The sequence below is a fragment of the Urocitellus parryii genome, chromosome 4 (genome assembly GCF_045843805.1).
Source record: "Urocitellus parryii isolate mUroPar1 chromosome 4, mUroPar1.hap1, whole genome shotgun sequence".
In the NCBI taxonomy this organism is placed as follows: Eukaryota; Metazoa; Chordata; class Mammalia; order Rodentia; family Sciuridae; genus Urocitellus; species Urocitellus parryii.
The window spans coordinates 42301460-42325282 of record NC_135534.1 but is presented as its reverse complement, the minus strand read 5'-3'; positions in this window follow the sequence as shown (position 1 = coordinate 42325282).

Below are 23823 nucleotides of genomic sequence, written 5' to 3'. Positions count from 1 at the left end.
TCCCCTGTTATGAACATATTAGTATAGTTCATTTGTCACAATTAATTAACATATTAATTCAGTATTATTAACAAAGACCCATAGTTTACATTAGGTTCACATTCTCTTTCATACAGTTTTGTGAGCTTTGACAAATGTTTGATAGCTAGCATCCATCATTGTAGTTATCATACAGATAGTTACACTGTCATTCCCCCCATGACAATTTGCTCCAGATTTCTCTTATGTTTTCATTGTCTTTAAATGCTTTCCTTTTCCAGAATGCCACAAAGAGGAAATTATACAGTATGCAGACTTTCAGGCTGGCTTCTTGCACTTTACAATGTGCATTTAAAGTTTCCCATGTATTGTTGTGAGTTCATACTTCACTTCATTTGTTGTTGAAAAACAATTCACCGTATGGATGTACCATAGTTTGCTTATCCATTCACCTATTGAAGAATATTTTGGATACTAACAATATTGGTAATTGTGAATAAAGTTGCTTGAGAAATTTTGTCCAAGTCCACAAAATTACATGCCGGCATTTTAATTAAGGTTGTATTATTACTGTAGATCAAGTTGAGGAGAATTGACATCTTAGCAATATTGAGTCTTCATACTATACTTTATTAAATGGAATATCTGTCCATTTACTATCTTGATCAAATTTTAAAATATCTTTGAGTTTTCATCACATAGCTTTTAATGTTTCTTTTTAGATTTATATCTATGTAATTTTGGTTATAATGTAAGTTATATTATTTTAAATGTCAAATTCCCCTTATCAATGGGGGATAAGCTTTATGACCTCTAGTATAAACCCAAAACCTTTAGATAATACTAAATATCGGATTTTTCCTACATTTACATACTTTTGATAAAGTTTAATTTAAACACTAAGTAACACTAAGTACCCTAAGAAATTATCAGCAGTAACTTATCATAGATCTTATCAACCTAAGCATTCAATTAATTTTTTTTCTTAGTAACTCAACAAATTTTATCATTTAGGTAAAATTTATATATGGAAATAGAAGCTAGAGAGAAATAAGTAATTTTAAAAAGGGGATCTCATGCAAATACATGAAAGAAGTGTCGAGTAGAGTAAGGAGATCTAGGGGAAGAAGAAGAAGGAGGGGAGAGAAAGGGGAGGAACAGCAGACTGAAACTGACCAAATTATGCTGAGTACATTTAAGAATATATCACAATAAATCCCACTTTATGTATAATTATAATGCAAAAAATTTAAAAAAATGAATAGAAGACCAGTAGGGTAGAGGAAGAGTGTTAGGTGGAAGGAGGAGGGAGTAAATGAAAAATACTTAGGACTGAAATGAAGCAAGTTGTTATGTGCATATAAAAAATGTCACTATGAGCCCCACTATTTTGTATAATTATAATGCACTAGTAAAATAGTAAAATAAATTTTGAGCATTAAATTAAAGGAAGCACTTCATGACTTCTCTTTGGCATATCTTAATTACCAGAATCCACTGCTCTTGGACTTTAAATAAGGTTTACTTGAACACAAGTACTGTGATAATTCATTTTGTGTCAGGTTGTTTTTTTTTTTTTTTTTTTTTTTCCTGTTTTGACCAAAAGACCCGACAAGAACAACTTTTAGGTGGAAAAGTTTATTTGGGGGCTCATGGTGTCAGAGGTCTCATTGCACAAATGGTGTTTTAATTGGCCTTTTTCCTGCTGTGACTAAAGAATCTGATCAGAACAACTGTAGAGGAGCAAAAGTTTATTTTAAGGGCTCACAGTTTGAGAGGTTTTAGTCTGTAGAAGGCCGGCTGCATTCCTCGGGGTTCGAGGTGAGAGTGAACATCATGGCAGAGGAGTGTGGTGGAGAGAAGCTCCCATCATGGTGCTCAGGAAGCAGAGGGAGAGAGCGTTTCCACTTGCCAGATACAAATATATACCCCAAAGCCACGCCCCAATTCCTACCTCCTCCAGCCATACCCTATCACTTCATTTACCACTCAGTAATCCCTATGGGGGAATGATTCACTGATTGGGTTAAGACTCCCACAACCCAATCACTTCTCCCTAAATCTTCTTGCATTTTCTCACACATGAGCTTTGGGGAACACCTCACATCCAAACCATAACAGATGGGAAACTCCATTCCTCAGGGCCCAAGGAGAGGCATAAAACATCATAGCAGAAGATTGTGGAGGAGGAAAGCAGCTCAGGGCATTGCACCAAGAAGCAGAGAAGAGGATGGGAGATAGAGGGAACACTCCACTCTCCAGATACAAAATATGTACCCCAAAGGCAAGTCCCCACTGACTCACCTCCTTCAGCCACATCCTATCTGCCTACAATTACCACTCAGTTAATTCCTATCCAAGAGTTAATTCACTGATTGGGTTAAGGCTCTCATAACTCAATCATTTCACCTCTCAACCATCTTACATTGTCTTACATCAGTTTATGAGAGATACATATTTAAACCATAACACCATGACAGTTGATCTGACAACATAGGTGGCTATAGATAAGGGGCAGGTAGCATAATCAGCATGGATACACTGGGCAAAGAAAGGGATCATGTATGTCCTGGGCAGCATGAGGCAGGATGGCACAAGTTTTTATTATGATCCTCAGAACAGTGAGAAAATTAAAATTTATTAATTCTTTATTTCTATAATTTAACATTTTTGGAACACAATTGACTGAAAATAATTGAAACTCCAAAAAGCTAAACCACAAATAAGGAGGCTACTGTAGTCATTGTTGAAATCACTTATTTTATATATTAACCTTGCATCCTGAAACCATTCTATATTTAAGTTTTTAACAATAAAATTGTCTAGGACTATTAAGTAGGATTAATAGTGCAATTTTGAGTAGAAATTGTTAGACAGGATATTTTCACTTTTTTTCTCCTGATCTCTGGGAATAAGCTTTCACATGAAAATTCCCCATGAAGTACAATATTACATGTAGGTTGATTTGTAGATATTCCTCATCAATTGAGGATGTTCTCCTCTATTCCTAGTTTTTATCATGAGTAGCTATTGAAATTTATCAAATGCTTTTTCTGTATCTGTTTGTATGATCATATAGTTCTTCTTCTTTTAGCCTGAATTGATGGATTATATTCATGGATATTTGCATATGAAAACAGCATTGCACACTTGGGATAAACTCTACATGTGGTATAGAATTCAGTTTATATATTTTTGCATTCAATTCAGTAATGTCTTCTTGAAGATTTTTGCATTTATGTTCATGAAAAGTATTGATCATGAACTTTTAACATTTCTTGCAAGTTAGGTCTCTCACTGGTGAATCTTTTCTCTGAGGAAGTCTTTACTTAACTTTGTGTTTGTATGTGTGTGTGTACGTGTGAGTATACATGCGCTCATGTGCATGATGTTGGAGATTGAACCCAGGGCCTTGTGCATGTTAGGCAAGTTCTTTACCATTGAATTATACCCCTGGACTTTATTTAACTATGTCATTCTAGTATGGGCAGGGATTCTCTCCACCCCCAATGTTTCATATATCTCATTGTATTCTGAATTTTCTCACATGGGTTCTGATAATTCCATTGTAATCCTTGTCCTTATTCATTTATAGGTAAGATTCCCATACCCCAAACTCTGGTTTCTTTTTAAAATTTCTCTTTTCCATTAGTTTTTATGGTTGAATATGATGTGGCTCATTGTGTGTGTGTGTGTGTGTGTGTGTGTGTATGTCTACCTATCTTTCTGTGTGTGTTTTATTTATGTTACTTGTTTTTCTCTGATATTCCTAGATCTGTAGTTTGGTACCTATCATTAATTTTTGAAATTTTCCACCATAGTTACCTTAAAATTTCTCATGCTTAATCTTTTTCTTATCCTGGTATTCCAGTTAGGTGTGCATTCCATATTTTGATATTTCTCCATAGTTCTTGGACATTCTTTTCTGTTTTCATATTTTCCACTTTTCATTTCAATTTGAAAGTGTACATTGACTTATCTTCAAGCTTGGTGAATATTTCTAGGTATTGACCAATCTACTGCTGAGTCTGTCCAAGGCATTCTTTGTTTCTCTCATAGTATTTTTTATTATATTATAAAGGAACAGCATTCCTACTGGTTCTTAACAATTTTCTCTGCTTATATAATTCCTTTGCTCTATGTGTCACTTAATTTTTCAATTCTAGTCCTTACTCTTTTATTTACAGTTATTTAAAATTCTAATTTGGGTGTTCTACATTGTGCTCTAATAATTGCTTTGTCTCTCTAGATCTCCCCACTACCACCACCACCACCACTACCTTTGATATGCTTTGTAATATAATGGGTAAAAAAGACTTGCTGTAGATAATTCAATGTCAGGAAAGATGTTAATCTGGCAAGGTATCAGGCTGCATTTATTGTGGTTTTTGTAGACATAGATACCAGAGGCTTCAGAATCTTTTATTGTCATATATATATATATATATATATATATATATATATATATATATATATATATTATATATATATATAATCTCCTCTTGGCTTTGTTTATTCCTAAATATTATACCTATGTGATCTCCTGTCCCATGCATCTTTTTTAGCCATAATTCACTGTGATTTTTACTGGAGAATTTTTTGTGTACTTCTAAGTATGTAGGAGAGAGAAGTTTCTATAATTTTCTACTCAATTCTCAAGACTTCTAGGGGTTGTGTCTTAGCAATGTGACCTTTACTTGTTTTCCTTCAGTAATATAGATTCCCCTTGCCCACTTCTCAACTCCCTTCCCTGGCTGCAGTATTAACTGGAAAACATGTCTTTGTGATAGAAAATTATCTGCATATATTTCACAATAATTACTCTTCCATTTTCCCAGAGAACTTCTTAATGTTCTCTCTTGGTTCTGCTCCAGGTAAGCATTTCCCAGTTGTGTCTTTTTGGATTTCCCATGTCTTCCAATTTATCCAGAAGCATATTCTCTGATGGGTTCCCCCAAAAGTGATTAATTTCAGTTTGTTTCATTTTTCTAGTGGCCAAGACTTGGAGTGATGACTTCCAAGCCTCTTTTCACATTAAAGCAAACTGAACAAAAGTATTCTTAAAATATATTATTTTCTTTAAATATCATAGTAATATTGAGGTATAGTGAAATAATTTAACAGAGACCACACAGTTAGTGAGACAGAAAAAGATCCAGAGTTTAAATTTACCACATGCTTCTTTTGCACACTGCATGTGCTGCTCCACAGAATTACCAGTAGCAGCAACAGGAGCATGAAAGATTGGTGTGAATTCAGGAGGCAGCAGCTTAAATGGGTATCTAAGATCCATGATTATTTTCAGATGGAAAAATAATTTGATCCAGTAACTACTATTTAAGTAAAGGTAAAATCATGTCCTACTGTACCCAGTGATGGATAGTATAGTTCAATAGTGTTCATATAGGGAGTTTGTAATGTGGTCATTGACCTTGTACATTGACACCTGCATTATAAAAGAGCAAATTTACACTGTAACTGAAAACTCACAAACATTGCAGTAGGCCAGCACCATACACTGCACATCCATTCAAAGGCCAACAGTATCAAATGCTGTAGCATTTGAGGGCATAGAGGGGAGAGCAAAATAGCAATCACAATGAAATACTTATTCTCCAGGTGACTTTTAGAAACATCCATTAGTTCTCATAGGCACAAAACTTACAGTATTATTATTTTTGTTCACCAGCATCGGGGGTTTTTATCTGTATTATTTATAAAGTTCATAATGAATGCAAAACAGATACTGTCACCTACAATTTACTTATAAGGAAGGCAGAGAAGTCACTTGTTCAGGTCATAGGTATTAATTAAGTCAGTGAGCCCAAGACTAGACCCTAGATATTTGTTATTAACAAAACCAATCTTCCTTCTACCAAGTTAAACTGTGGAGGAATTGATTTCCATGTGTTTTATGTAGGAGGACTGCACAACTAGAGCTCAGGGGAGAGGGAAGAAGGTGGCCAACCTTGATAAAGTAATGATCTCTACACTTTATAACTCTTCACTCGCATTCTTCAGCTAGATTTTTCTCTGAGAGTGTTATGTAGGCGATCACACAAAGTCAGTTTCTGGCTTTAGTAAAAATAAATGCACAGATATCCTGACACAAAGATTAGTTCACCACCCACTTGCATTTAAAAAATGCAACAACTTGAGTATAGTTTTGTCATTTGTCTGGATGGGTATTCTACTTTCACAAGGCATATGTAATCTTGTACAACAACATGTGGTCTTTAGTCAGTTTTGAGTGGTTTTTCATTTTCATGATACAACAAGGTCTCTTTCATATACTCCCTTGCTTTTTATTTTTTTTCTGATTGCATGGATTTTGGTTTATATTAAAAAGTTCTCCGGCACAAGCCAGTAAAATTGATCATGTAGGTCTATGATATAGTTTTACTAGTCTTTTATATGCTATGCATGATTCCCTTGCTTAAGCCTTAAATAAACTTAATTATTGTGCCTTTAATATAATTTAACTACAATCACTGTTATAGACTAATGCCTATTTTTGTCATGAGACCTCAAGCCAGTCATGGTGCGAAGAGGATCTGAAGTAGAAAGGTTTGTGAGTATGGGAACTGGATGGGTATCTGCAAAACCCCATGTTTGCTGTCATCGGGAAGCTTTCTGCCCCAAAATTTGCCTCATAGTCTATTTCAGAGTGGGGGTGTTAATATCAGAGGTTCAATCCTTTGGCTATAAAGAATGTATAATCCAAAGTTTTAAGAATAACTTTGTATTAAATAGGCTTATACAATATTAAATCATTTCAATTAGTGCAAAGAAATGGAGATTATAAAGATTGTGGAGATAAGACATGAAAACCAGTACATTATAAGATAGTGTGTGGATACCCTTTAAGGTCTGTTTTACTTTCTTTAAACCTCTAGGCTCTCTTTGTCGGAAGATCACTTTAAATTTAGGGGTCACTAGTAAAGTAGTCTGTAAATTCACTTTCCATTTAAGATGATCGTCTTGCAGTAACTGTAAAAAAAAACATGCTAAGATATATGCAATGATATAGTTATCTAAGGGCCATTTATCCATAAGGCAAGGAGAAAGGAATTCTATCTGGCATAAATGATTTCTGAAAGAAATGGGATTTCAGATAAGCTTTGATGAGAAGATAGTGGTAGGCACAGTAAAAACTATGTTTAAATGGAAAAATAATCTATGGGTTTTGATTTAATCCTACCACATCATTTGCACGTATTACTTCACCTCTCTGAGGCTTAAGTTTCTTATTTATGTAAAGGGGAAATTAGGGTAAATTGGTTGGAATATAGGTGGTTGCTTCTCTTTTTTATGTTTTTCTGACAGATATCACAAATGAGATAGGATTCTCTTTATGGGTAAGCCTACAGAAAGCTTCAAAATCCTTTTCAAAATAGTAGGTAGTGGTAGATAACTTTATGGAATCTATAAAAAAACATTGCTAGAAATAATAAGTAAATGTAGCAAATATTGCAGGAAGCTAAATCAATATAGAAAGATCAATGTAGTTTTATATTCTAGGAATGAAACATTGGAATGTGAATTGGAAGTACAATAGTCTGATCCTATGTGCTCTACATCCTAATACATGCTTAGTATGGTCAGTCCTTGATTTTCATTATTCTAAAAAAGTGTAATAATGATATCACATTGTGGTCTTAAGTTGTATCTCCCTAATTAGAAATGAAATTTTTTGTGTTCCTGTGTGTTCATCCATTTGTCTTCTTTTATTGTCTATTCAGAACTTTTGTCCATTTGAATGAATTTTTATATTTTTGTTTCAAGAGTTCTTGGTATTTTCTAAATACAAGTCCTTTATCAGATGTACAATTTCCAAAAGATAAATCATAGACCTAAATGTAAAAAACAAAAATACTATGTCCAAATATTCTCCCAGGATTTGTGGCTTGACTTTTCATTTTCTTAATGCTATTTTTTTTCTTTTTTTTAAAAGAGAGAGAGAGAGAGAGAGAGAGAGAGAGAGAGAGAGAGAGAGAGAGAGAGAGAGAGAGAGAGAGAGAGAGAGAGAGAGAGAGAGAGAGAGAGAGAGAGAGAGAGAGAGAGAGAGAGAGAGAGAGAATTTTTAATATTTATTTGTTAGTTTTCGGCGGACACAACATCTTTGTTTGTATGTGGTGCTGAGGATCAAACCCGGGTCGCACACATGCCAGGCGAGTGCGTTACCGCTTGAGCCACATCCCAGCCCCTTAATGCTATTTTTTTGAAGAACAAAAATTATTAATTTATGAAGCCAAATTTATTAATTTATTCTTTATTTATAGTGCTTCTGATGTCATATCTAGGAAATTTTACCTAATCCAATGTCACAAAGTTTTTCTCCCAAAAGTATTAGTTTTATCTATGTTCTGCTAATTGCTGAATGTGGTGCAAGGCATCAAATATCATACCATTAAACAGAGGTGTCCAGATTTTTCAGTACCATTTGTTGAAAAATATTTTTTAACAAATGTTAAGGTCTGTAAATAAGTCAAAAATAACACCTGGTATTTTGCCAGGGAAATGTTAGAGTTCGTAAACAAGTCTGGATGGTGCCTGGCAAAATGTCAGAGGGAGTGGTTTGAGAAGTAACAAAAGCCAGCCATTAAGTGTGGAGATTCCTTATTGGTTGATTGATGTATCTAGTTTATGCTAATTAAGATAAGCTGTGCAAAATGTATAAATAGCTCTGTTGCCCTACAATAAATGGCTCCTATTCCTGCTGTATCAATGTACAAGTTATTCGTCACCCCCCGGTTATTTTGCTGCAGCCGGACTGCGGCAAACAAAACTATCTGCATCTTTATGAAAACCCAATAGACCATATATGTCTATTTCTGACTCTATCTTATTCCATTGAACAAAGTATTAAATTCCAGTATCATACTACCTTGATTATAGTAATTATATAGTAAGTTTAAATCTATTAACATAAGTTCTTTGGCTTTATTTTTATCCTTCAAAGTTGTTTTTTTGGGCTAAAGGTGTAGCTCAAGGATGGAGTGATTATTTTGCAGGCCCAAAGCCCCAGGTTTGATTCCTAGCACTGCATATAAATAACTAGATAGATAGATAGATAGATAGATACATAAAAATTAAATTCCACATGTTTTGCATTTTCATATGCATTTTTAAATCAGCTTATCAGTTTCTAAATAATACTGCTTGGATTTTAACTGAGGTTAAATTGAATCTATAGATTAATTAGGGGATTAATTAGGGGATTATTGGCATCTTAAAAATATTGAATCTTCCTATTTATACACAATGGATAACTATCCTTTCGTTTAAGCAATTTCATTTCTGTCACCTAATTTTTGCTGGTTTCAGTATACAAGTTCCACACATCTTTTGTTAGATTTATTCTATTTATTTCACATTTATGATGCTATTGTAAATGTCATGATATTTTTAAGTTTCCAATTATTCTTTGTTAGTATAAAAAAAACAGAAAATTTTTTTACACGATTTTATATCTTTCAACCATGCTAAACTCACTTGTTTCATTGGCTTTTTGTTTTGTAGATTTTAAACCTGAAATTTAAAAAATTTTATTTCTTTATCTTCTCTGTCTTCCCTCCATCCCTCCCTCTCTCATTCATTCTGGGGATTAAAACCAGGTGAGCTTTATCACTGAGCTGAAACTCCAGCCCTTTTAATTTTTATTTGGAGGTAGGATCTTACTAAGTTGCTGAGGGTCTCATTCATGTTGCTGAAGCTGACCTCAAACCTGTGATCCTACAGCCTCAGCCTCTGGAGTTGCTGGGGTATGGATGTGTGCCACCATGCTCACCTTCTTTTTTTTTTTTTTTCTCTTACCTGATTTTGCTGGCCAGCAGCTCCAATGAAGTTACACAGAATTACTGACAGGTTTCCTTCCTTTGATCCTGATTTATATAAGTTGACTGTCAACTCGCTTATATTGTTTTCAGTGAAAACTTCCATATTTCTTATCCTTTTTCCTTTATATAAAATGTTTCCATTTTTCCATGGCTGCTTTTAATATTTTAGCTTTATTTTTTTGTTTTAATAAATGCAATATGATGTCCCTGGTATAGTTGTATTCATTTATCTTGTGACAAGGGTTCACTAAACTTCTTGAGCCTGTATATTTATAGCTTTCATTGAATTTACAGAATTTTCAGGCATTATACCTTCAAATAGACCTCAGCAAATTTCCCCATCTCCCTCTTCTTAAGAGATTTCAATTAAAGGTATATTAGGCTGATTTAAGTTGTCCAACTGCTCATTGCTGCTCTGGTTTTTATTTTTTTTATTTTCTTTTATTCTTTCTCTGTGTTTTATTTTGGAAATTTGTTCTTGCTGTCTTCAAATTCACCAGTAATATTTTTTCTGGAGTGCCTAATGTGCCATTAATCCTAGCCAGTACACTTTTAGTCTCAGATATTATAATCTCCATCACTAGAACGTCTTATTTGTTTCTTTAATATCTATTTTATATCTCTGAGCATGTCACGTTCAGTCTTTTCTCTAGCAATGCATGCGACACAGATGTCAATTTTATTATAAGTATCTATGAATGCCATCCATGCTGTTTCTTATTATTATTATTATTACTATTGGTTCTTTTTAGTTATATGTGAAAGTAGAATCCATTTTAATATATCTACACACAAATGGAATATATCTTATTCTAATTAAGGCCCATTTTAGTGGATGTACATGAGGTATTCATAAATGTACATAGGAAAATTATGTCAGATTCATCCCACTGTCTTTCCTCTTCCTATCTTTTTCCCTTTCCTTCATTCCCCTTTGTTTAACCTACTGAATTTCTATTCCCCTCCTTTATTGTGGGTTAGCTTCCACATATCAGTGAAAACATTTCACCGTTGGCTTTTGGTGACTGGCTTGTTTCACTTAGCATGATAGTCTCCAGATCCATCCATTTACCAGAAAAAGGCATGAAATCATTCTTCATATTGGTTAAGTAATATTCCATATGTGCATACATCACAATTTATTTATCCATTCATCTGTCAAAGAGCACCAAGATTGGCTCCAGAGCTTAAATATTATTGAATTGCTATAAAGATTGATATGGCTGCATCACTGTAATATGCTGATTTTTGTTTTTATAGGTGCTTCTTCTAATTATGGGTGATGATTTCCTCCTTCTTTACATTCCTAAGAATGTTTTGAATGTAAATGACTGAGTTTTACTGGATTCTGAGCTAGGTATAATTATATAATTGTCCCTCATTGTTTGCAGTGAATTAGTAATATATGCCCTCTAAGAACTTCTGATAATTTTCTCATGAGTTTGTAAATTATGATTCTGATAATGAAATTATCTTATTACCTATATGGATTTTTAAAAAATAAATTGGGTTTGGAGAATTGATTCTAAGAGGCAAGCATTGAATCAAAGAAGTTATTCAGGGGATAAAATAATTCAGGTGAGAGAAAGTTGTAGATCAGTATGTTAGTCTATTTTCTGTTGCTATAACAAAATACCTGAAGCTGGATATTCATAAAAGAAAGCAGTTTATTTAGCTCACAGTTTTGGAAGCTAAATGGCCAAGATCAAGTGGCCCTATTTGGTCAGCCTCTTATGAGGATACTCTTGGCTGGGTCACAATGTGGTGGAGAAGCAGAAAGGGAATAAGCATCTATTCACAAAAATAAATAAATAAATAAATAAATAGATTGAGCATATGAGGGTGACTTGTATTATAATAACTCACTTTTTGAGAACTAACTCATTTATTAGAATCAGTAGGAATATTTACTGAGAATCATGTCTACAAAGACCTCCCACTAACCACTCCCCCTTAAAGGCTATGCCACCTCTCAAAATTGCCATAGTGGGGACAAAACTTTCAGCACATGAATTTCTGGGGGGACACAATCAAACCATATCCACATGGTTGGCACCAATTAGCTGTATTAGCAGAAGTGGTTCATAGAGGCCAGATTCGCAGCATATTTTAAAGACAGGTCTAGAAAAGTTTTTAATGAAGTCTTAAATGTATGCAAAAGTAAATAAAACAGAGCACCTCTGGGGCTTGGGGTTGTAGTAACAAGCTTCAAATGAAGCTTAGAGATGAAACCATTTGGGAGGTGGAACAAATCAAGAGTTTAGTTTTGGACGGGCTGAGTCTGAAATGATGTAGGTATCCTGGTGGTAACTCCAGAAGCTTCTTGGATTGGATGCTCTCCTGAGAGTCACTGTTGTGCCTTTGTACTGTGGCAGTGAAAACCCATCAGGCTGCACTCTCTGGTTTCCTCCTCCCTGAACTGCTCTGTGTGTCTCCACAGGAGTTGCCCCCATGGCTTTGTCTCAGTCATGAAGGCCTCCTGAATCCTCCTCTGTAGTACTTTTGGTAATCATCATGGAGTGCTCAGTACTTTCTCCTTGAAAAAGAAGTCTCAATTTGCTCCTATAACCTCCTTGTAAAAACAGGAGCTTTCATAGAAGGAGACAGTCAGCCCCATTCTTCTTATATAATGAAATCATACAACCACCCCTCCCAAAACCTTCTGAAATGTGACCTTGTGATAAGAAAAAGAAACAACACTTCATGTCCTTAAGGAGATGCTTGAAATCCCAGAAACAAAGTGGGAAAGAAGCAGCGGTCCTCAGTGACATGTGCAATATTTTCAACACATTATTTGCTTTTTATTCCTGTTTAACTCTGACACACCTCAAAATTGTATCCATCTTAATAAAGCTGAACAATTCAAGGGTGGAGTTCTTCCCTATTGCTTCCCCCCCCCCCCAACATAATGGAGAGCTGATAACTAGTGGGAAGCAGAGACTCAATAATTAAGGGCTCTAAGAGAAGATTCTGGAGAATAAGAGTGGAGAATTTCTTACTTCCCAGAACTGATGAATGACTCAATAGTCAAGTGTCGATAATGGTGATAATAGTTACACTCTTCATTGCTGTAGTTTTGTGCTTTCCTATCACATGGATATCCACAATCACATTCTATCATTCTAGAAGAGATGGCCATGATTGTTGGATATTCTTACCTTAAATTCTCTATTAAGATGTTCTGAAATAATCATGACTATAACAGTCCTACTTGCTTTAAAACTGAGAAAAAAAAAATGATGTTCACCCCAAAGTAATTTATCTTTAAGAATTTGCTGCTGAATTCAGGTTAATGATGATAATAATTCCAGGCTGAGTTTAGTAAGTTGTTCAAGAGTTAAAAGTTCATGTCATAAGATGAATTAAGTGGACATAATTTGGTAATGTGACAGGGATATCCAGATGGCTCATAAAAGTTTTCTTTATTTATGTGGCCAGAACACTCAGCAGAGAGTAACTTTGTTATCTGAGGTGTCAGCCCTCTGATCTTGGGCATGGTATCTCTGATTATACTTTACCCCCACATCTGTACCTGCTAATTTTCTCGCCAGCATTCCAGGTCTCAGGTAAGTCCATGTTTAGAGAATACGAGCAACCTCAGGTCACTTTCTTGATCTTCTTTGTGTTATTTGACATGGGTAGAGTTGGCAGAGCAGTAAATCACTCTCCTTGTTGCTATCAATGAGAGCTTATGTTTGTGTTTGTCTGACAAAGATGCATCTTCTTATTCTAAAGTTGAACTAAGGATACTTTATTTTCACTAAATGAGGGGGACTTCACACTGACATGCACACACACACAGGTGCACACGCATACAAAGCTGAAAAGAATCAAAGAAAGGATCTTTGTAATGTTGCTCCTTATCCCCTATAGATATAATGATTGGAAAGAGATGAAGCCTCCACCCTAAAGTAAGTAAAGGATTGATGGCGTCTCATGTTGTTGGACATCAAAATGGCTTTGCAAGTTGTTGTTGAATAAACCAATGCCCAGGGATAGGCTAGACTTCTGAGTTTCACCCATGTGGACTGTACCTGCCCTAGATGGTGCCACAGCTTTACTGTGGATTCAAGCATGCTTCTGGGGGCCATACTCAGGTGTTCTACTTTGGCCCTGCTCTGCTTGCAGGTCTATTCTAAGCCTGATCCTTCTTCTTCTTTTTTCTTTCTTTTTTTTTTTTTTTTGCTTGTTTTGGTACCAAAGATTGAACCCACAGGCACTTAACCACTGATTCACATCCCCAGCCCTCTTATTATTATTATTTTTAATATTAGTTTTGAGACAGGGTCTCACTAAGTTGCTTAGGTTCTTGCTAAGTTGCTGAGACTAGCCTCAAATTTGCAATCCTCCTCTTTTATCCTCCCAAGATGCTGGAATTACAGTTTTGAGCCACCATACCCAGTGTAAACCTGTGCTTTTTTGAATCTGCTCCATTTTACTTTGTATAAAAAGTTGTGCTACACTGATTCAGAGAAAGTCCCTTAGATGCGGCAACTGTTGGCCTTTATGATTAACTCCTCACTCTTTATATCCTTACCAGTGGTTGGCCTATGCAGAGGATGTTCATGCAACACATTTCTGGCTAATGAAGTATGAAGGAAAGTCACAGGGGTGGTGATTAGTCTGAGGAAATTCTTGCTGCTCCAAAGATAGATGCAGAAAGAAACCATTCCATCCTTCATCTGGGTATTGTCCTCTCTGGATAGATTTCTACAAGACCTGTGACCATTTTGCTACACAGGTTGAGTAAGCAGCCTCCCAACAATGGAATTAAAAATACAGAAAGAACCAGGGTCTTTAATGGCTCTCTGTACTGAACAAAAACACTATTTTGAAGATCACACTGTCTCTGATATTCCCATTACGTGAGATAACATGTATTTTATTGCTTTTTAAACTAGTATTCTTATTGATTAAAATAAATGAATTCCTAACTGGCACAAGATATAAGGGGTTTCAATTAATATTCCTGCTCCCCGAGGACCCAGCCATGATAAAGTCTAGAGTTTCTACTAGATGGTTGAAGAGAAAAGCTTCTTCAGTATAAAGAGTAGGTTTTTCTTTCTCCACTTTCATACTGTTACCAATCCCTAAAATTAATTACTATGTACTTGAGTCAATGTAACTTTTTCCTGAAACACCCATATCTATATTCTTCTGAAATTCAAAATGTCTATGATTAGATTTGAATTAAGAAAGCATTATTGTGGGGCTGGGTTCGTGACTCAGTGGTACAGCACTTGCCTAGCATGTGTGAGGCACTGGGTTCGATTCTCAGCACCACATATAAATAAGTAAATAAAATAAAGGTCCATCAACAATTAAAAATTATATATTTTTTTAAAAAAGAAAGCATTATCAAATGAAATCTTCATCATACACCCTGTGTGTGATGAAGAATTCTGTTTTAGTCAGCTTTTCTTGCTGCTGTGACCAAAAGACCTGACAAGAACAATTAAAAGAGGAGAAAATTATTTTGAGGCGGATGGTTTCATATATCTCAGTCCATAGACACCTGGCTCTATTCCTCGGGGTTTTAGGTGAGGCAGGACACCATGGCAGAAGAGTGTGGCACCGGGAAGCTGCTGGGGACATGGCACCAGAAAGCAGAGAGTGGGTGTAAGCTCAGCTCACAAAATATACACCCCAAAGGCATGCCCCAAATGATTTATCTCCTCTCACCACATCCCATCTGCCTAAAGTCACAACTCAGTTAATCCCTGTCAGAGGATTAATGCACTGACTAGGTTAAGGCTCTCATAACCCAATCTTTTCACCTCTAAACTTTCTTGCATTGTCTCATACATGAGCTTTTGGGGGATACCATATATCAAAACCATAACATATCTTAGCTCACAATTTCTAACACAAAGTCCCAGATATTGAATAAAATGAAATCATGGCATTTTACTAATGGATTAGGTCTCCAAAAGCTGTTGAATAAACTGAAGAATAGCTGTGAAAAAGGAATTTAGATCAATTCCTGGGTGTCTAACACTTTTCCAGATGCAGCTGCTCTTGTGTTTGTCTGAGCTTGCTGGCCCCTCATGGGAACCCTGCTGAAAACCTACTTACCAAAATAGAAATCAGGACATTCTAATCATTCTCAGGATCCAAAAAAAAAAAAAAAAAAAAAAAGCTATTGCTGGAGATTGGGAGGTTTATTAGTCTGTTTTCATAATTTAATTTCTAACCAATGGATCAGCTTATAATGTTTTCTTTTTTAATGGATATAATTATTAATAAAATATAATTATGGCCTCTTATGGGATAGCTAATCATATTGCCTAATAGAGACTTAATTCCCTGTGTGTTTTGTTTATTATATGACCCCTTTACTAATCTGAATTATTATATTGCACAGAACAAGTTGGGCACATTGAGATGTTATATGGTATATACTAGTTGTTTAATGGTTCATCCTGAATCATATATGGTACACCACTGATATGAGAAAACTCATTTTACATCATTTTCTGTGTGAAATGGGGTAAGCTCATCTTGTTTCTCTCATCTCTATACAAAGGCTAATGTTTGTTTTGCCTATTTGCTAGAGCTATTGTAAAGTATCATGTAACATACTGCAAGAGTAAAATACTTTATAAGTTAAATATTTAAAAGGGAAATTTTTTTTTCTCCACCACAATGCCAGTTTTGGCTGAGATGCAAAAAAAAATCTTACTTGATGCATGAAATGTTCTTATTTTATGAATAGAGAATTGTACGTAAAACAAACAAAATATAGTCATCAGAAGTGATAGAGCAGAGAGTGTGAAGAACTCAGTTCTTCAGCGATGGTAAGAATTCATTGGGAACATGACACCTGAGATGGATTTGAAAGGAGACTCTAACCAGTAGTTACTTTCTCTTTGGAGAATAAGATTCCACTATAAAAACATGGAAGTAGCAAAGGGCAGGTCACAAGTATGTCAGAGCACAAAAATACTGCTTTTTTCATAAGGTTAAATGAGATAATTGAGACAATAGTCATATTGTGTTCCAAAACAAAAGGTGCTATTTTTTATCACAGGAAGATGAAGCTGAATTGCCAGCTCACTAGACCATAGGAAACTGACAACCAGAAGGAAATTAGGAAACTTTTCTGTCTAGACATTGAGTGGACCATGAAAGACCATGAACAGAAAAGTAACTTTAAGATACAAAAGTATTTCTTTCATAAATTAATATAGCAAGGACAAAAGACAGGAAAAGCATCTACTTAAGGGAAGGATTGAGGGAAGGAGGCTGATCTTTGCTTTAGTGTAGGGCAGGTCAGACACATACATATTGCCTAATCATCCTGCTTGACTCTTAGAGCTTATTAAAAGCTCAAAATGTTGTAGTAGAAATATAGCCAAGTTGTTAAGAGATAAAGATTCTTACTCTGGATGTGTCAGCCACTTATTAGCACTTTAAGAAAGCTCCTTAACATATATAATCTTGGGTTCCCACCACTGAACTCAAATAGCTCTTGTGACTCAGCACTTGCTGAGTCTGTGCTTTTTCAGAATCATACTTCTCTTGGACTCACCATTTCTGTGAGCCTGAGGTCAGATGATTTATCTTCAGAAAACTTGAAGGATGAGAGCACACTCCTGAAAAGCAAATTAGTTCTAATTGCTATGAGTCTCAGTGACTGTTCAAACCCTGCACTTACCAAATAATTAGGTATTTTACAAGAGTGTGAAGACTAGGTACAGGATATAACAAAAGGTCTAAATCAACACGTACATATTGTATTTTGAGTGAAATTAGACCTTTGCTATCTAGGCTAAGCATCTCCCATCAGGACTTTTTGCCTAAAACCAACCAGGGAAAGAACAATTTTTCTCCCACATTCTGAAAGGGTTTACAGTAATGTATTTAAGCTATAAGTATGTTTTCTGTTCATGAGAATGGCACGTTTATTAAGACTGTAAAATTAACCTCATGGGGGGGGGAATCTTCAATCAAAATCTTCCAAATTGCTTTTGAAAATCAACAAAGGAATCAAGACTTTGAATAGCTTCAGGACACAAAATTTCCTATGGTAAGAGGAAGCAGATTACTTCCAGCTTTTAGCTAGTAACCCATGGCCTAACCTCTATTTTAGTACAGAGGGAGATATTGGTAATAACTTGAAAGAGAGAAATGCTGCCATCAACAGTCAAGAGTCAACAGTTAGGATACTTTGATGATAAAGGAAGCTATTTAAATCCCTATTCACAGAAAAATAAGTGAATAATCATGGTGACCAGGGAGGACTGTACATACTAGTCAGAACCATTTGCATGACCTAAGCATCATGCATTCCAAAAACACCTTGCTTTAGCATCTAAATAAAGAACTGCAGATCCTAGCCTCATGAAATGTGCAAAGTCTAATGCATTGTCAGGATTCTGAGAATCCCCAGGGTGAGGGAAGGATGAAATTTACCCTGATTTCCCACCCTGAGAATAATCCCAGCTTCTAGCTCAGTCGCCTCTCAGACTGGTTCTGCCACCCTGCCACCCTGCAAGGATTGATTGAGAGTTGCTCCAACTCTCTCTGGTTAGCAGTACCTCCACTTGAGTATGCTACCCCTTTCCCAGACTGTATTTTCTCAATGTTAGTCACCTACTTGTCAAAAAAGAATTTAGCTGAAGACTCAGGAAAACAAAGTACAATTACAGGAACCATCAAAAAATATACTAAAATTGAACATCAGACGTCCAGGAAATTGATGTTTTTCAGTTATCACTTTCTGTGAACCATAGCTTCTTATTACATTTCTGAGGTCTGCCTTTTCCTTCTTTCATCTCAAAATCTTCTCTTCTCTGAATGCCTTGAAATATCACTTCGGTTTTCTTTGCTCATAAAAGATAAACTTACAATTTCTAGTACTTCATTACATAGAGCCATTTAAATCTTCTAAATGAGATTTCAGGAATTTTTACTACCTAATAAACATGCCCAAGTAATGATTTCTCCAAATGGAGTGCCACCTAATTGGAGGCTCACTCCTCTGCACTCAGTGCCCAGCGTCTGGTTTTGGTGTCTATGTGGGTTTGGGTGCTTAGGCATGTGTTCACCTGTGTGTACTCCACTGTGGTGCTGCAGGTGGGAGTGGGCAGGGTAAGGAATTTCTATTCTCCAGCACAGCAAGCCTCACTTAGGTCAAGCTTTATATTGGTTCTTGCTGTTGTCACTGTTTCTCTTACCCTTTCTCCCTTTGTAGCCTCCTTCCACCTCTTCCTCTTCTTCTTGTGTTAGTTTCTCAAATATTGATTCAAAAATGTGTTTATGATTTATTCCAACAAAGAAAACCCTAAATTCTTAACTCATTCATAGATCTCTCATAAGCCCAGCTTCCCTTACTTCCCAATTAACTCCTTTGCATATCCTGCATTGCCACAAAATTAAATCATTTGCAGATCTGTGACTACCCCCCACAGTTGATGCCCTGCTTGTTCCAAAGTCAACCCTACTATTGAAGTTGCAGGTAAGTACCACATTTCTCATTATATTTCTCATTACTCAAGTATAGATAATTTTCCTGCTTTGACTCCCCTCTCACACTCCCATACAGACAATGCATACCTTCAATCGATTCTCCCAATCTGCTATTATGAGCCAGATTGTGAAGCCAGGAAGATATGCATTAACTTCTAGCCCTGCTACTTCCTTATGTTTGCTTGTTTACTTTCACCTGAGACATATTATTTTATGTCTGTGGTTCTCATTTTCTTCATCTGTAAAGGAGGATTAAAATAATACCTTAAGGGTGATTGAAGGATAAAAATAAAGAAATGTAGTTGGATTCTTTAGCAATGTAGCTGCACACAGAAAGAGCTCTATAAACATTAGCTGTGTCATAATTTTTACCTAACATTTGAATAAGACTACATGGTTTAAAAACACACTTCAGGCTATTACCTAAAAACATCCTGTTAAATAGGTAGAACAGATTTTTAATGCCTGTTTTACAGATGAGGAAACAGGGTCTTAGATAATGAACAACTTTACTTAGACTCCAACAAAAAATAATACTCAGGCTCACTGCCATTGTCATTTGGTTTTTACCCTACATTTAGTTATAGATAAATTATATTTATCCAGGCATGACCTTTGGTCTTTAAGGGATCACTCTTATAAGAATGCTGTGGAAGTAGAAAGTAGTATGGACCCCATTGCCATTGTTCAGGAGACTAAAATAAAAGTGAAATGAAGGAAGAAAGATTTCATCTCTGGTTGTAAATTCCCCATCAGAAAAAAAAATAGTTGAAGAACTGTTTATGATAGAAAACTATAATTAGGAGTAATGAGATGAAATTAAGGAAGGGAAATAACAAGTTTATAATAAGGTTCCAGTATGAGGTATTCAAATTTAATTGTGTTTTTTAAGTAATGTCAGACTTCCAGATGCTGTAGCGATGAAGACTGTATACAAATGGGTGCATAAATAAATGACTTTATAATCCACAACTCAAACTGGTGTGTATTATGAACCAGGATGCTGTTTTTGCAACTGCACACTTAGAATTGGCACTGCAGTATGCAAAAAAAAAAAATCTCCTATAGGGAGAGAATGTGTTTTCTATTTCTTAGGGCTTACTATAGAAGAATAGGAAATCTTTCCTCCTCTTCCTCTGCATCTTCCTCCACGTGTGGGAGCACACAGACACACACAAAGCCCAGCCTCCTCAGCTTATCAGACTTGTGTAGTACACTGTGATCCATTTTTGAGTTAAAGCATCACACACTAGGAGGTTAATTTATCCAACAGAATGTTATAATCAACTATTTCAAATGCATTGTTCAGATCTCCAGAGACCTTAGGAATGAAAGGGGAAAGATACTCAGACTAATTTTTATGTCTCTGCCATGGCTACAGAAACATGGTTAATAAAGTCATTCAGAACTTGTGCTGTAGGAGATGTGGGAACTTGGAGAGGATCCCCGGACTTTCTGCTGTTGGCTTTTCTGTGGAATCAAATTATTTGGAGTTCTTTGTTTTTAAGTCATTATTTTTCATTAGACAAGCTGCTGCTGTTATCCAAAAGTTAACAGCAGGAATATTTCTGGCTGATACAACAAATACAGCCATATTTCCACAGTTATTAATGCCAGTAACAATTTGAAATACAATAAATGACTCTGCACTGTGGAATTTACCATGCACACAATGGTAGGAAACTGTGCTGCTGACATGTCTTCTGAAAAGAGAACACACACACATACACATGCCCATGTGCACACTGAACTCCTAATATTTTCCTCAGATGGCTACCAGATACATCATGACAACTAAGGGGAATTTTATGAGTGTATGTTATCAAAGTGTGATTCACATGCAATAAGAGAAATTGTGATCTAAACCATCAGTCTTGGAATTTGGAAGGTTTAAGTTGTCATTATTACATGATAACTCTGCAGATTAACTTCCTAATGCTTGCATTATTCAGCCTTTCAATTCCAGTAGTATTTTGTGCCACCCATTACTGGTTCCAGTGCTAAAGTAAGTCAACTCTAGATTCCACACATCACAACAGGATTTTCCCTTTTCAGAAATTCACAAAGTGGCATATTAATGTCTTCATGAAGCTCTGTGGTGCTTGGATATAACATTTTTCAAACTTAGATATGCATTGAACCATTTCTTTTTGACCTCCTAATTGACTTTCTGCATAATGGCATTTTGTGAGTACTAGTTTGGAAACATGGTCTTAATCCCCTTCCTCTTCATATATGTAAACATGCATGGAAAACTTGCATGAGTCACTAGAAATAAATCTGCTTCCAACTGATGAGACTTAGATGCTTAAATTATTGGAAAACCATGACCACCTAAGAACCCTTCTGCTACCTACTTCTGTTGAAACCTCAACCTTAAGAAGACAAGAATCTGCCTGGCCCTTGTGGGTCTTCTGGGTTTCTCTTCTTGTTCTGTTGCAATGATCTTTAACTATGCAATTAATTTTCAGACTCCACTACTTTTAGGGCTTTGTTTTTCTGCCATAACAAAGACAACTGGTATGAAATGTACAGAGTTTTTTTAGAACAGCTGTCAGAGCTACCATCAGTTCCCAGACCTGTGCCTGACACAAAGTCAAGGTCTAATAACTGTGGCTAAATTAAATGAAAAACACAAGGGCTTTTTTTTTCCCCCACCAATTTGTTAAGCCTTTCAGAAAATGGACAAAGATTTTCTGACCCTTGTTTTCAAGGTATACCACTATTCTTCTAATTCCAGAGGCAGGGCTTCATGCTCAGCACCAATAAGTATTTATTCAACAACCACCTCAACAGATAAGTGCTTCACAGGACAAGTTTAATTGACTTATTCTCTGCTTGTTCAGAGTTGACGGCTTCAATTTCTTTTGTTGATAAGAGTACATAACCTAATTCTGTTGATTAAATGTGATGAATTGCTGTCATAAGTCTTATATACCTTTTCATATTCAGTAGTCTCTCTCCTATGTTCCTGCTCAGGTTTCCAGATAGATGAGCACATATTCAGTGTAGACTAGCAGCAGCTGTAAGTGGGGCCTAGCTGTTCTTGTGTTCTGATCAATCGAATACTGACCTACTTTCTCTGAGACCAAAAAGGTCCCTGAGTCATCAGCCTACACATCATTTTTTTGTGCTGTGTTGAAGTTGGAAAAGACCCTTAGGTGAGAGGAGAAAGAGGATCTTAGGAATTGTCTACTACTTGTCATAGTAAGAGTAACTATCCTACCTCTGTGTAAGATTTTTGATGAGGAATCAAACTTCATATTATTTGATCCTCGGCACCAGCCTTAGAGGGTAGAAGAAAATAATATCAAGAAGATGCAGACTTTCTCAGTGCCCTGACACTGGGGCTTGGCACAGGTCTTTGCACTCTGAGTCTAGCTTTCTTTCTATCTTGTCTGAAGAAGGAAGAGGAAGGAGAAGAAGACAAAGAAAGAGGGAGGGGAGGAGGAAGGGGAAGAAAAAGACAAAGGACAAGTACTTGACACAAAGTTAGTATGAAATACATATTAAGTGAATGGTAACAATTCCTGTGTACATTTAAAACCTTTGTGGTTTAGTTTTCCTCATACATAAAATAATATTCTCTATCTCATATTGTTCTTATAAAGATAAAAGACTTCATATATATCCAAGGTATTACGTGTGTGTATATGTGTGTGTGTACCTATCTATGTATAATGGTTATGATAGATTAGCGCATAGTAAATAGCCAAATAATGTCAACTGTTTTTACATAGTAATTTATAAGCTTCAAATTTTTTGAAAAAAGTATCATAATTAATCATCAAATTAATCTTTTGATAACATAATTAGTATAGCCATTATGGAAAAATAGCCTGGAGGTTCATCAAAAAATTAAAAATATTATTACTGCCATATGATCCAGCCATCCAACTACTGCTATACAACTACAAGAAATGATATTGGTATATCGAAAAGGTATCAATATTTTCTCAAGGTAGTTGGATCATAACCCAAGTTAATCCTCACTAGGAGGAAACAAAAAGAGCTACAGCTCCCAATGTCCCTGTTGGTGCCTCCTTAAATGGACCACACAGATAGTATGCACCTTGTACTGAATCTGTGGTGGATTGATCATGTGGGTAGTACTGAGGGTTGCCTCTGTTCCTTTAGTGAGGAAACATTTCCCAAGGTATCAACTGGCAATTTGCTTATCAGGATCTTTACTAAATCAAATCATAATATCATAATACTAGGGAATTTGAAATCACAAAGGCTGAGTAAAATTTTGACCCTACTGTTTATTCATTACACCTTTTGAACATTTTTAGGACTTAATATATCTTTAGTTCCTAAAAACATTATTTAAAGTTTTTGAGTATCAGTTTCCCCATTCAAAACCTGGAATAAAATCAAGTTCATGCATTAATAATATTTTGTCAGTCTAAAATGATGTTATTTTGGCAAAGTTACATGAATGGGTGCTGAATGTCTTTGATTATGAGGTGTGTCCCATAAGTTAACTCTAATCCCTCACTTCCAAATCCCCAGAGCCTGCATAGTCTTCTTA